The sequence below is a fragment of the Pezoporus occidentalis genome, unplaced genomic scaffold, assembly GCF_034315485.1.
Source record: "Pezoporus occidentalis ecotype Australia unplaced genomic scaffold, CSIRO_AGI_Poc_V1 ctg28, whole genome shotgun sequence".
NCBI classification, from domain to species: domain Eukaryota; kingdom Metazoa; phylum Chordata; class Aves; order Psittaciformes; family Psittacidae; genus Pezoporus; species Pezoporus occidentalis.
The window spans coordinates 839,627-854,429 of record NW_026914718.1 but is presented as its reverse complement, the minus strand read 5'-3'; the positions used below and the strand labels follow the sequence as shown (position 1 = coordinate 854,429).

At 36.9% G+C, this 14,803-nt stretch overlaps 1 long non-coding RNA gene across 2 annotated transcripts in view; it reads right to left on the bottom strand.

Annotated features, from left to right (window-relative positions):
• The window catches only part of LOC134167081 (uncharacterized), a 79,695-nt gene that overhangs the window by 31,876 nt on the left and 33,016 nt on the right, over positions 1–14,803 (bottom strand). Inside the window, exon 3 of one of the 2 annotated variants that reach the window (XR_009966063.1) lies at positions 2,086–2,260. The exons of the other annotated variant lie outside the window; for it this stretch is intronic. This is a non-coding gene — a long non-coding RNA (uncharacterized LOC134167081). Of the gene's footprint in view, positions 1–2,085; positions 2,261–14,803 lie in introns of those variants that run through there. 2 annotated transcript variants of the gene reach the window in all.

The window sequence follows — 14,803 nt, the reverse complement described above, 5'->3', positions numbered from 1 at the left end:
TTTCAGGTCCTTTCCAACCCAAACCATTCTATGATTCTATAATGAATCACCCATGGGCTGGATCATCAGCTCCTGTAAACTGGCACAGCTTTGTTGGAGACAATGTTTTTAAGGACAAGTCACATTACAAGCCTGATAAGAGTCACAATTAAAAGTTTGGGGGGGATGAGGGAAGGAAGAGTGGAAGGAATTTGCACATAAAATTATACACGTTTAATGTTCCAAAGCTTATTGTATGTCCCTTCCCCATTTGCTCTATGGCATTTCAATTGATAGTTGGTAGCTATGGAAAGCATCGAGAAATACACAGTATGAGCATAATTTTTTTTTCAAATGCACTGAAATCTTTAAAATGCATTTGAAGTCAAATAGTTAATTTACCATGCTACTAAGAGCAGTGACTGTGTGAAGTACAGGTTACTTTATAAATACAGCATTCTGTGATTTGCAGGAAAAATGTATAAGCCAAAGAGCAAAATCTGGTTTGCAGCACAGTCAAAAAATAGTTGTTAGGTGTGTCTAAAAAATATCTGTTATAGGAGATACACATCTAAAACGGGTAAATGTTGCATAGTAGCCAAGATTTCTATTATGTTAGGGCAGTGATTCAGCATTCAACCAGGGGAACACAAATAGGTTTCAACAGGTCTGTACAAGGTTCATAAATCAGCCTGTTTCTACATTGGAAGATGAAAGTGTGTAGGCTACCATAGAAATAGTCTCTCTTGTATAATTGGTTCTCAAGAGTAATTCTCACAGATCATAATTCCTACAAGCCCTCACTGTGAGGTAATATCAATGTGGTTTTGTGTGACTAAGGGCTCCAGGGCTAACCCTTTCTTCTACATGCACTGTAGTAGTAATTGCAATATTAGTTTTTGTCCTACCCTTTATCTGTACAATTTCTTAGTGTCAATTTTAGTGCCAGCTTTTAATGGCTGGTGTCCAAATGTGCTGCAGGCCTCTCCACAACTGATCCTAGTTGACTCTATTTCTGAAACTTGGAGAAAGTAGTTGGATTAACCATGCTAACAAATTAGCAACTACCCAACAAGATAAAGATGTCATATAAAAGGCGTCTGAACAAATACAAGATAGTGACGTACTTAGTTTACCTTAGAAAACAACTTAATTCTGTGTTCAATTTGTAACTGGTATTAACTGAAATGTCAAAGGAGATCTGGATGACTAGACACAGTGGTTACCTCCTATATGAGGACTATGTCTGGTTACTCATGCTTATGGCAAACACAAACTCCCAACTCAATAAACGACCTCTCTGAATTTGATGGAACCCCACAACGCCTAAGTAAGCATGAGCAAGGGCTCTCATCAAGCCGTAGCACAAAAAAAGAGAGGACAATTGTTTCCTCTCAATTAGTCAAGTCCAGCTGCACTCAGAAATAAGAATTTCCACTGACACAAACGGAATTTTCCTTGAGTAAAGAGACAGGATCTGGTTAGATCAAAAATCAGTTTAGCCCCCAGAGGAAACAAGCTGGAATCCTTCATCTCAATGTCAGAAATTGTTCATCTTCAACATTTAAGGATTTTCCAGTGTTTGTAAATGCTTCATGAATCATGTGGGCCACCCAAATGCTTAAGACCAATGAATAGCAAAAGCAACTTGTAACAGTATCCAAAATAGAATACTAACTTGGAAATATATCAGTAAATGTTTTTTTTTTTTTCAAGATTAGTTCATCATCTCTACTGGAAAAGTCAAGGGATGCCCTTAAGAAGGTGCCAATTCCACAAACATTTCACAAACCCAGCTTCACATGTGCACGTTATCTTCTTTCAAGTCCATAAAACAGATCCTACCCCCAGTACTCCACTGTCATCGGGTAAAGCCATAATTGTAAGAGTAATTTTACAGTTAGGCTTAGGTTGGTTTTTTTTTTTTTACTTTTTCATGTACTGGCCAACAACAGAAATATTAATACTGAGAAATTAAGACTACAAAACATTTGATTTTGCATAAAATGATGGACAGTTTCTCTCATCCCAACTTATAAAGGTCTCATATGAAACATATGTAGTTCAAGATACGGTTGAAACCATGCACAAGAGTAGACCACCATGTAGGACAGTTGGAAGGAATTTATGGCTAAGTATGTTTTCTAGAATATTGGTACAAATATAGATAGTAGCAAAACACATAAATGTTATATGGAAGCAAATAGTAAGAAGGGATGTTCATAAATTGGCACTATGGTCAGTGAAAATGAGCTGCTTCTCCACCCCAGATTTAAAATATCTGAAACATAAGAACATAAATATTTGTATTGTTTTTTGAGAGAGTCGACACAAATTATTTTCCATGTTAAGTTCCTGGTATTTCTTAGCAATTTACAATGCTGAAAGCAAAGACTAAGATTACTGCAGTGAATTGTCTCCTTCTCCCCTCTTGCCAAGCTGAAGGTCTGTTCGTAGGACACCTTCATCTACCTCATGCCTGTACTAAGAAATTTGCCTGCCTATCAAGACCTGACCTACACGACTAAAAACATTTACCCTTCTAGGTAAATAAAGTACTGCAACATTACGATGAGCATTCGAAACACCAGGGGCTGAACTTGATAGCTGATCTTCTATATTCTTGTTAACTATCATGTTGACTGTAGGGGGTGGAGGGGAAGACACAGACTGAAAAATATGTTAGCTTTCAGCATTTCCAAATGCAGTAAACAGTACTTCATGACACTGAGCAGGCCTTGCTAAAGCCTCCTTCAGCTGTGAGAAGTCTCAGAAAAGCTTTCCCCCAAGGAAATGCTCACAGGGAAGGTCCTGTCACAAACATCCCAGTTTGTGCATCAGAGGAATGGCAGTACATAAACTAAAAGAAGGAATTAGCTTCACCAAGTTCGCAGGAGCAGGAGAACGTGACAGCCATTATGTTACGAGTTAGCACAAGAGTGGATAGAGTCACTGAGGGCAATCTTTAGAGGTAGACAAAAGTTGCAGACAAAAACAAGGATTGCAGAAAAATGCAGTGAAATAAAAGGTTTCTGCAGGCTCAATAAAGTACAAAGAATTAGGATTATATTGTAAGAGATTACTTAGTCACTTCCTTATGAAGACACGGATCACCTACATGTATGTTACCCTTAACAGAAGCTTGTTTATCCTATTGTTAAAGATGTCTAATGATGGAGGCACCACAGCCATTTCAAGCAATATATTCCTATCCTTCATCTTTACAAAACCACTCCTTAACTGTCAAACTTCTCTTCTCTTGGCTACTCCGCATGTTTTTAAGTTTCTGCAACTTAACCTTTTACACTTCCTTTATTCAATGTTTCCTTGTAGGCTGTATTTCATACTTTGTCTTCTGGGGTTTTTCTGGTAGCACTTTTCTGATTTCTCTCCATTGGGTGCACATCTTCCTGGAGGTTTGCTGCCAAAGCTGGACTTGGAAACGCAATGAACATCATCTGCCCTAAGTGTGTTGCAGTTTTCCCTGTTGAATTGCATTGTATTTTCTCATCTCCTCCAGTATGTGGGAGTTTGATTATAAGGCTTTCTTGTCCTTGACTCTCTCTGCAGTTCCTTCCGTAAACAACTATCAGAAACAATTTCCATGAACCTACTCTCTAGCTCACTCTCCAGCTACTAATTATTGAAGAGTGTGGACAAAGGACAGACCCAAGGGGAAAGCAAACCATTGCTAACTACTTACATATAAAGATCACTGTTAAACAATTATTATTTAGTTTTCTTATAATGACATCATTTTTTAAAAAAGGAAAAAAATAACCTGTAATAAAGACAAGACACATAATATCTCCTACTTTTCCTTCACCTACAAGCCTACCATTCTGTTTAAGGTGAAAAAGGAGACTTGACATCATTTTGGCTGCGTATCTTCTTTGTTTGCTGCCAGGTAGTAACAAAAAAAGTCCATCTGACTGCTCTTCCAATACTTTTTTCATGAAAAAAAAAATTAAACTTATCAGAATACATAATGCTATGGGCCCTCTCTGGCCTTCAAATGAATTTCAAAGGAACTGGTTTTACTGGGGGAAAGAGATCCAACAGAGTTCAAATTTTAGTTTAAGGAAAACAGTCCGATTTCTTGATTCAAAATAACTTGCAGTGTAAAAGTTGTTCTTTTTTGTTTTGGTTTCCCACATCATGAAAGCGGTAATCAATAAAAAGTATTTAAGAAATCACTTCTGCATTGGAAATACTTTTTTCTTAGGGCTGGATTACGCTTTTTGTTTGACAAAAATTAGTATTTATAATTATTTTTTTTAGCTTATTGAAGATAAGCATCAAGTTATTTTTTTTCAGGCTGACCAAAAGTAATTAATTCTTTTAATTCTCAGGTAAACGATGATAAATTTAAATTCCACTACAATTTCTGTCATCCTTAAACACAAGGTCTTCAGTGCCCGATTTCTACAGTGGTTCCTTAGGATGGAATACCTGCAGTTCACAAGTCACATTCTATGAAACATATATGCTTTGCAGAAATGAACCCCAGTACATTAGCATAAGCTTCAGAAGAATTTGGGTTCCTTGTCTTAAAATGAAAAATTCCAATAAGGACTTTTTACTATAGTAAATATATATATATATATATATATACACACACATATATAAAGGTATTACTTTAACTTGAGGAGAGTGTTTAGGTTTCTTTTTTGGTAAATCTAATATTCATTTTGGTACTCCTTTTCAATGAAAGGAAACTCATCCTATCTTTACTTCTGATATTCAACAGAAAATGCAATTACTCTTCACTTTAGAGGCCTTATTTATAGCAAATGTTTGATCCTAATGGTAGATGAACACTATCATGGCATTATAGTTTTACACTTTTATCTATTTTTTTTTTCCAAAGTATTTATGAATTTTCTTGGAATTTGACCATATAAACATATTAAGTAGGACAGAGATATCTCAATATGAATAATATATTCACTGATGCATGGGTCTTATTTGTGAATACCCAGGCTGTCAACTACTCTAAGTCAGAACTTCATTTGAACCTAACCTATATTCATTAGCTGGTTTTGACATCTGATCCATTTGTCACTCTGAAGAGGCAGAAATACTATCCATGTGAATCTCAGCTCACTGATGCGTTTTGTTTTGAAAAAGCCTGCTTCATTTTTTAGTATTTTAGATGTATTTATATTATTATGGACTTAGAATTAGTATTACTCTGTAGAGAGTATTCAGAAATGGAAATAGAGGTGAACGTTCTTTCAGTTACTATGATTAAGAGGACACCAACATAGCATTATCCATGGTTAGTACTCAGAAGAATTGTGTGACTTCAGTTCACGTATTCTGGTTCCAACACAAGACCAAACAAACACAGTAGCATATAAATCAATGTCAGCCTAATTGAGGTCTTCAGTTTGCTTGCCTTTGCTAAAACCCCAGTCTTACTTAAGGTTTCTGAAGTTCACTAAACATCACTGTGAAACTAGACAGAAGTTCTCCACTTGTACTTCAGATTGGCAGCAAATCCCAAAAGAGGGCAGTATAATGCTATTACAGCAATATAATCTCCAAGTAGGCGAGTCACAACTAAGTCTTTCAAAGGTCTGTCTCACAGCCATCACTCAGATCATGGCCATTAACAGAACAGCCCTAAGCAGGTACAGTAAGTTGAAGTTAAGGAAGCAAGATAGTGAACATGTTTAAAAGCTGTGTCTGTCTTTTTTACAATCTCAGCATTACACTAAAAGAAAATATAAAAGCACCAGTGCTGTCTACAGGCATACTAAAAAGCAAGATCTAGTAGTTTCAGCCCATGGGCTGTAGATCTGGACACAAATTCAAGGTGGCTTAGTCTTTCAGTTCTGCCTAATTGTAACTTCCATGCTATGAACACATATCTATGTGCTTAAAGGTTAGGGAAGAGCCCCACTGCTATTAGAATGGGTACTATATAAAGAAAAGAAAAAGCTTTCATTTGATTAAATAATTTGCAAAATTCATTATACTTTCACTAAAATGTTTGATATATTTGTTTTCCCATTTTTCTTACTCATCAAATTTATAGAAATCTGGACAAAACACATACCCATATTTTTTAATAAATAGTTGCAAAGAAGTCTCCTGACAGCTGTGTTTCCATTGAAGACAGTCTTCTTAAGATATGCAATAAGAATCTTGAAGAACTTAAAGGTCATGAACAAAAGATGATCAGAAATGAAAGATGAAGAGAAGTAAAATGAAAGTGTTGAAAAGCAAAACCTCTTCTTGCTCACAGCCATACTGCTCAGTGATAGCTCCAGGCAAAGAACCCAAGCCTCCCAGTCTGAGTCCAAGCATCTTCCCATCTAAAAATACACCACTATAAAGTTCTTGCTCAGTTGCAGTCCATATGATGATATAAAAAGGTAGCTCTGGAAACAGTTTCTGGGGGAAAGAAACAAGGTTATTTTAAGGTGTAAAAATCTAAATACTGCAGAGGTAAATGGGGTACATATTTTAGTCATGTTTGTGGTGAAGAGAAGAAACTGAATTTTCAATGATCAAGAAATATGAGCAAGGTATTCTTTTTTACCTCCAGGTAACCAGAGAATAGTCCAGTATATACAAAATACTCTCACTGACAGCTATTCTTGCATATCCATTTGTAGTTGTCTCCCTTCTCTTTTAGGCATTAGTTAATATTGTCTTGGAACCAGCTAAGTCATGTTGTTTTGAGAAACTCGACTGTGTATGAGAATTCTGGAAGATCATAACACTGAGGTAAATTCTATGCTACACTGTGCATATTTAATAGTCTTTTCATTTGATGTTGTAAATAAGATTTTTAAATAAATATTTTAAGGCATAAGTATTTGTTATGTACTAGTGAGAATTTAAAAGAATCCAATAAAAAAACATTATTTTACTCATAAACCCATTCTCAATGTTAAAATTCGCTTCATTTAAAATATTACCTTTTTCAGATACTGAGATTTTGTAGACAGACTCTTATTGGAATGACAGCTCATAACGGTGAGTCATACATGTCTTTTACCAATCTTTATTTCCTTTTAAAATTGTGAAGCTTACTACATTTTGCCACACCTAGTCTCATTCCTGCATTATAAATAGTTCTATGAAAAAAAGAACAATGATAAGGAAAGCTTTCCAAAAGGAACAGTCAAAGCCTTACTCAGCTTATACTTCATTGTGACTCAGGGAACTTCTAGACTCCTGAATTGTTGATTAAAGACCTAAACACAGCATTTTTCCATGGTGAAACATGCTGCTTTGGATACTGGTTACCAAAACAACTCAATTATTTTAGACAAATACTTACAGGAGTAAGTGCATTATTTAAAAATAAAGAAATCAATTTAAAACTACATGAATCTTGTCTTGGAGTAGGTGCAGACTTCCATAGCTGAACAGTTCCAAGAACAGCAATCAATGATCTAAATCCAAGCTACAATTCATAGTATTTTAAATCTTACAACAGGCCATACATTTACCTCTTGGCTTAACTATCATATTAAATCAGATCCTTTACTATTATCTTATATACTTGTACATATGTAGACTTATTCACTACAGTATAAATCATGTATGAAGATGTAGAGGAAAAATACTAGGTGCAAATATAAAGACATTACTGGACTGTAAATACCTAGAACCCCGTCCTTTGGCATTCTGAAAACCTCCATTGATTGGAACTCCATCACATCCCTGGGGAGGTTGTTCTAGTGACTGATTGTTCTCAGTGTAAAATATTTTTTCATAGCAAGATGAAACTTCTCCTGCGGGAACTTGTAACCCCTGCCCCTTTTCCTCTCTATGTGGTTCCTTGTGAAGAAAGAGCCTCTGTCCTCTTTGTAGATGCCCTTGATGCACTGGAAAAACATGGTGAGGTTTACCCTAAGCCTTTTAAGCATAAAAAAGGCCTAACTCCTTCAGTGTTTCCTTATAGGACAAATTCTCCAGCCCTCTGATCATCTTCATTGCCCTTCTTCGGGCTCATTCAGGTCTGGCTGTGTCTTTTTTTTTTTGTAACTGTGGAGACCAGTTGTGGCCTGACAAGCGCTGTATGAGTGAAATGATCCCGTTTCTACCTGTTCTAGCTCTGTCTCGTCGATGCAGCCCAGCCTGTGCAATTTTCCCCACTAAATAACTGTTTTCCAAAAATGCTTTTTCAAACAGTAAAATGTCTAAATAAACCTGCAGGAGCTTGGAAGGAAGATTCAGTTTATGACCTGAATTCAAGAAATAATTTAAAATGGGTGATCTGAAATTTACTCTGTTAATTTGAGATACTTATATCTATTATGTTTACTATAGGATGAAAGCTCATCAGACAAAAAGGCAAAAAGAACAACTATGAACTCAAGACTGCATTTTCATCATGAGTTATTTAGCACAACCCACCTTCTTAACTGTAATAGGAACATTACAGCAGTCTAACAGCATAAGAGAAAGACCAGCTTTCTGAATTACTTCCTTGCTGAATTCAGTACACTCTACTTCCAATCTCAAGGCTAAGATTCTTTTGCCCATATAACTTGTATGCCCATAGGAGACAATGATTTCTGAAAAGTAAGGATGAAAGCAGCTCAATTTCTTTCAAAGAAGACATACTTTATCTAGAACACTTCTTTTTTGTTCTTTCTCCCTATGAAGATCTTCACTGTGGCACTGTCTGATAAAATCCCTACAATTATTTCCACAGACTTTCAATCTTAGGGCTTCATCCTTTCTACTCTGTATCCACTTCAGTGAAGCTGATCCCGATTTATATTCAGGAAAAGAAGAGGAAAATCAAGTCTTTGGATTACTTCCCAGAGATTACTTTCCTTACGCTGTGTTCTCAACAATTGTCTGTTTTGATAAGGCATCTTGGGTGTGAGAAGATTTCATAGTTTTGTGTTAGGAGAGAGACTGAAAAGATGAAAATAAAGAGTAGCAGATGGCATCACCTAATCTCCTTGAAATGAGATAGAAAAACATTACATCATTGGGGACTCAGGTCAGAGGAAAATTTTTTGCTGGGCCTCTGCTTGAGTCCATACAGACCTGAGTTATAAGGGGCATAAAAGCATTACATTAATTCTTGAACTAAAATAATACCAAAACCCTAGAATTCATTACAGTAGCTGCAGTGTCACATAGGAGAGATGTTTTTTCTACAAAAAACATTTGTAAAATGAAAGAAGTTTAAATTACCCTAATGGAATCAAATCTCTTCAAATATAAATAGATAGCATATATTTTATATATATAGCATTATACTGCATGTTTGCAAATATTAAAATTTGCACAAAAAGATGACTTTTAAATAAAAAGCATTTTCCAGCTAAAAATATAAGATTCTGGTGATAATATGATCTATTTTAGGGAAAACAAAATGTAATCTTTATTCCTGAATATATCCGAAGTCTGCATTAATAAAAACTATGCATGAACTATTGAAATTACATTTAAACTAAATAAATCTAAACCACATGCAGAAAATTAAAAATTTTCTTAAAAAGAAGTTCTTGCATTCTGTTTTTCAAGAAAGGGGACATATAAGCACATCCAACACAAAGACACATTTTAATCCACACAACCACTGGGGGAACTCACAACACCTCTGAGATTTCAGGATTTTTCCTTCCAATTTCTAAGGCCTAGGATTTAGTCCATTAATATAAATACCCTTCACTTACACAGAATCACAGAATAGTTAAGGCTTGGAATGGACCTTGAGATCATCCAGTTTCAACCCCCTGCCATGGGCAGGGACATCTCACACTAGACTATGCTGCTCAAGGCTCTGTCCAGACTGGCCTTGAATACGGACAGGGACGGAGCATTCACCAGTTCTCTGGGCAACCTGTGCCAGTGCCTCACCACTCTCCCAGGGAAGAACTTCTTCCTTGTATCTAACCTGAACTTCCCCTGTTTCAGTTTGAACCCGTTACCCCTTGTCCTATCACTACAGTCCCTAATGAAGAGTCTCTCTCAAGCATTCTTGTAGACCCCCTTCAGATACTGGAGGGCTGCTCTAAATATACATATTCTCTACATATAAATACTATAAAATGGATAGAGATAGAATTAAAGCTATCAGTGCGTGAATGGCTATTAACCTTATTTTCATGTTGTAAAAGTAATTTCCAACCACTCAAATAACCAATCCAGCAAATACATTGAGCTGATCCATCCAGAAAGCCAAATTTAATCAAGCAAGTGACTGCACAGACTCCTTGTTTGGAAAGAGAGAATTTAAAGACAGGCTTGGTAATGTAATTTGCAGCAGATCTTGAGAAAACTTATTCAAATATACAGTACAATCAGCTTCCTGTCCACAGGTTGGGCAATATGAAGCATGCAAATATTAACATAGAAACTATGATGCAATTTAAGCATCAGGCACCTGAACCTATAATATATACTGTATTTGTGGGAGTACTTGCGTGCAGCAATTTGTGAGTTGAATCTGAATTACTTATAGACAGTTTTTCTATACTGCATGATAAGATCACATTTAAGTATTTACTTAAAATCCAATTGTCTGTGATGAAAAGATGCAAATAAGAAAACCCAACAAATTAGCTCATTGTGCAATGTTAAAGTATTTACTGAGTGGGTGTTTCATACATACACATTAACCAAAGTTTCCCTCCAGGGCCTGTAAATATAAATTAGGGAAAAAAAAAAAAATATAAAATCACTGGCTACTTGCCAAAGGCAAAATTCCTTTTTTCTTGCTACCTGCTCCTCCCACACAATAATGGAGAAAGCTTCTGCGCAATAGCACTACATCAAGTCAGTAAATCAGTTTCAGCATTCATGACTTGGATGAAATGAGGATTGTGGAAGCAGTGAGGAACTTCAAGAAATAGATAATAAGTATGCTTTTAACACAGCTTTGGGGATTTATGAGCGTTCAGAGATTAAGCTTCATGATACCTACGTACGCTTGATAAATCTTTTCCTTCACAGCTATAGAAACTTAAATAGAGTAAAACCTAGACCATGTAATGCTCTTAAACACAAAGGTTCCCATCAAATAGGAAGATCAAGGCAAAATGACAAAACAGTCCCATGAGAACTTCTAATCTGTGCAAAACCTCGCACAAACAGCCTTTTTATTTTTAATCTCCCTTTCTCACACTCCTGTTTTACAGGTTTTCAACAAAATCTTTTCCTTTCCCTGGCAGTGTTCAAGACCAGGTTGGACAAGGCCTTGGGTGATATGGTTTAGTGTAAGGTGTCCCTGCCCATGGCAGGGGGGTTGGAACTAGATGATCTTAAGGTCCTTTCCAACCCTAACTATTCTACAATTCTATGATTCTATAATGTTAATCTCTCTGTCACACTCATCACCAACTTTGCTGTTTGATGGTTATGTTTGGGGGGAGACAGGGGTGCAAAAACAGACACATTATATGAGAGTTTTAGAGATTCTTGGAAAAGCCACCCTTGATTTTCTCAGCTGCTGGAGTATGTTTAAATTTAAATGCCATTTAGGCTCATTTTTGCATCATTAGGATACTGTGTGTCAGAACAATTTGATTCAGTGATCCTTATGGGTCCCCTCTAAATTCTCCAATTCTGTGAACGTGAAGTCTGTACTTAGTTGGCTTAGGTACTGGCAAGACAAAACATTATTTAGAAGCTCAGTACATTTCTAAAGCTTTTAAGTATTGCCCTAGGTTTCATGAGGGGCATTACTGGACTGAGGTATAACAGAAGAAAACAAAAAAAACCAAAACACACAAAGAAAGTACTATCCACACTACAAATCCAGAAAAGCCCATCGATACTGCTGACTGGGGCTTGCAGACATGAAGACACTGAACAAATTAAATACTAAAGGATAAAACTAGATGTTGATGGGCTTGGGTGCTTTTTGGGGGGGCGTGGGGTTGTGTTTAGTGTGGCTGTTATATTTGCATGAATATTAATATGTGGGTTTGGTTTTATTCTCTGTTATAACCCTTGCTGTTTGTGCTTTGGAATCAGTACGCCCATAGTATCTTTAATGTTAACCAACTGTAAGATTATTCCTTCCTGAAATGAGGGCTACATGGCCACAACCACTGCACAGACAATTATGGTATCACTAAAGCTCTCTTTGCTAAAAAATGTAAATTCTTTTGTCCCTAGGACATGCTCACTGCATGTTGGTTGGCTCACATGCAATAAATCCACAAATGCAAAAAACCGATACAGAAGTAGAGATTGACTGTCAAGTGATTGTCTGAAAAGTCCATGCACAACAGGCGATGCCTGTGAAATGGGAACACAGGCTCTGTAGGCTGCAGCCTTACTGTATACCCAGCCAAAAAAGTCAGCAATGTTAGACTATGTCTGTGGTGACAAATCACTGCCTTCCTACACAGACGAGAATCTGGGAGCATACTTCCACATAGTCCAAGTGCAATGGATATGAGATGTACAGAATTCAAATCCTTGAGTACCAATGGGATAGTTTAGAAAGCTAGAAGATTAACAGCTAACATATGACATTATATTTTTCTTCACAAAACATATGTTTAGAGATATAGGAATTCTGAACAAACTTTCTGGAACAAATACACCTACTGGAGAATAGTGATGTAAACAGTAAAACGTACATGCAGATTACTCTGATTTTAAACAAATTATGCTGGAGTTACTATTGAAATTACCTTTTAAACTATTTTAATCCAAACAAAGACACACAGAGAATTACAAATTTTCTTAAAGACAAGTTCTTGCATTTTGTTTTTCAAGAAAGGGGACATAGCTCAAGAACAGCCAACATAAAGCCATGCTTTAATCCATCCACACAGACAACCACCGGGGGAAGTCACAACACCTCTGAGATTTCAGGATTCGTCCTTCCAACTTCTAAGGCCCAGGATTTAGTCCATTAATATAAATACCCTTCACTTACACAGAATCATAAAATAGTTAAGCTTGGAATGGACCTTGAGATCATCCTGTTCCAACACCCTACCATGGGCAGGGACACTTCACACTAGACCATGTTGCCCAAGGCTCTGTCCAACCTGGCCTTGAACACTGCCAGGGATGGGGCAGCCACAGCTTCTCTGGGCAACCTGTGCCAGCGCCTCAGCACCCTCACAGGGAAGAACTTCTTTCTCATATCTAACCTGAACTTCCCCTGTTTCAGTTTGAACCCATTACCCCTTGTCCTACCACTCTAGTCCCTGATAAATCAAGTCCTCATAGTTTAAATATGTGAGCCAACCTAGGTAAAAGTCAAGAAACTGCAACAAGCCAACCCTTGTGATGTAATTCCTTATTTAAAATTAAATCTGAAGCCAAGCAAGTACCAAGTGTTTTCATTTCTGAAGAACTTTTCTCTCAATCCTGGCTTTAGTCCCTCAATGGCTGCATTGCTTTTGGGTTTTTTTTTCTGCAATGAATTAAATTTTATGGTTTGGATTTTTCCCTGTATCAAGAAATGGAAGAATACTTATCACAGCAAAGCATCGTAAACCAAGTTGACTGCTTTTTATATCCACTAACCTGACAAAGTCCTTGTTGTATCACTACCATAGGAAAGATTTGAAAAGCAGCAGTAAAGAGTACAGTCTTGCATTGTTCCATTCTAGGCTAAAATCAGTTAAAGAAAAATAAACCTTAATTCATCAAAGATAAGTATTTTAATTGGAAACTGCAGGGAGCTGTAGATTATATTCAGGAAAGAAATCTTATGAATGCTTGTGATGTTGGAGAATCCCAGCTATGCCAAGAACCCTTTCTTTCTTCTACAATGATAAAAAACGAGCAAAAAAATGCAATATGAACAACATATTCATATACTATCTTACCAGTCAATGGGTAGCATGTTACTTGCTGGAATTTCAGTACATTTCAGTTTACTAAATACTTCAATTTTCCTCTACTGAAGCAAACATCTACTATGATACTTTAAGGAGCTTGTCACACAGTTTGGGACAAGATACAACAGGAAGTCTGAAACACTCATGGCTCTCAGCATCTCCCTTGCCCCTTTGAGAGAGATGGTTGCCCCTGAGGCATAGATATCTGAGCCTTCTGTCAGTCAGCTGCTGCACACTTCATCCTGGTTTATTACAGGTTCATGATGGGATCAGACATAACTGGTGCAGGAATGGCAATGCCCAGAAGTGGGTAAGGCAGACAGTTTGAGGCAGTGATAGCTTCAGCTGTTTATATCACACGGGATTGTCAAAGACCTAATAATATACACACATCCTGTACACTCATCATACTACCAAAAAAGCAACTCAAGCCAGTAACACCAACTCTAAAGTAGCCTGGGCATGGTCCTGTGTCCCATCAGTGTGTACTGGGGCAGTACTTTGGAAGGAGGGAGCAATGCATTGCTTGAGGTAGGGAGCACCTGCATGGTGACCTGATGGCAGTACTTTGCCGGTTCAGGTTCAGGAACCAGTTCACTGCAAACACCAGCAGTTTTCTAGTAACATGCATGTAGCTGACGGGTTTTTGGTTTCCCTTCCCAAAGTTAACATGGAGTTAAGAAAAAACTAATAAACAAAAACAAAAGGACAGGAGACTCCCGTGACTTTCTATAGTTGAAACTCACAGCATTAGAAGGGTAAGTACAACAGTGTTCAAAGGTGGATGTTTATCTGAACAGAATGAACTTTTCCTTTGAGATTTTGAAAAAAGTCACGGGATTTATTCACTTATGTCTTGTACAAATGAATGAGTCAAGCCAATTTATGGGACTCTACTTCCCATTAAGCCAAAAATATCTCAGGACATTTTTGCAGAGTTGGGTATTTTAGGGTATTTTGAGAATTCTTCCTGAAGGTCTTTATTCTCATCCCCAAGCTGTGAGCAATCAGTGGGAATGAGAACATGTCCC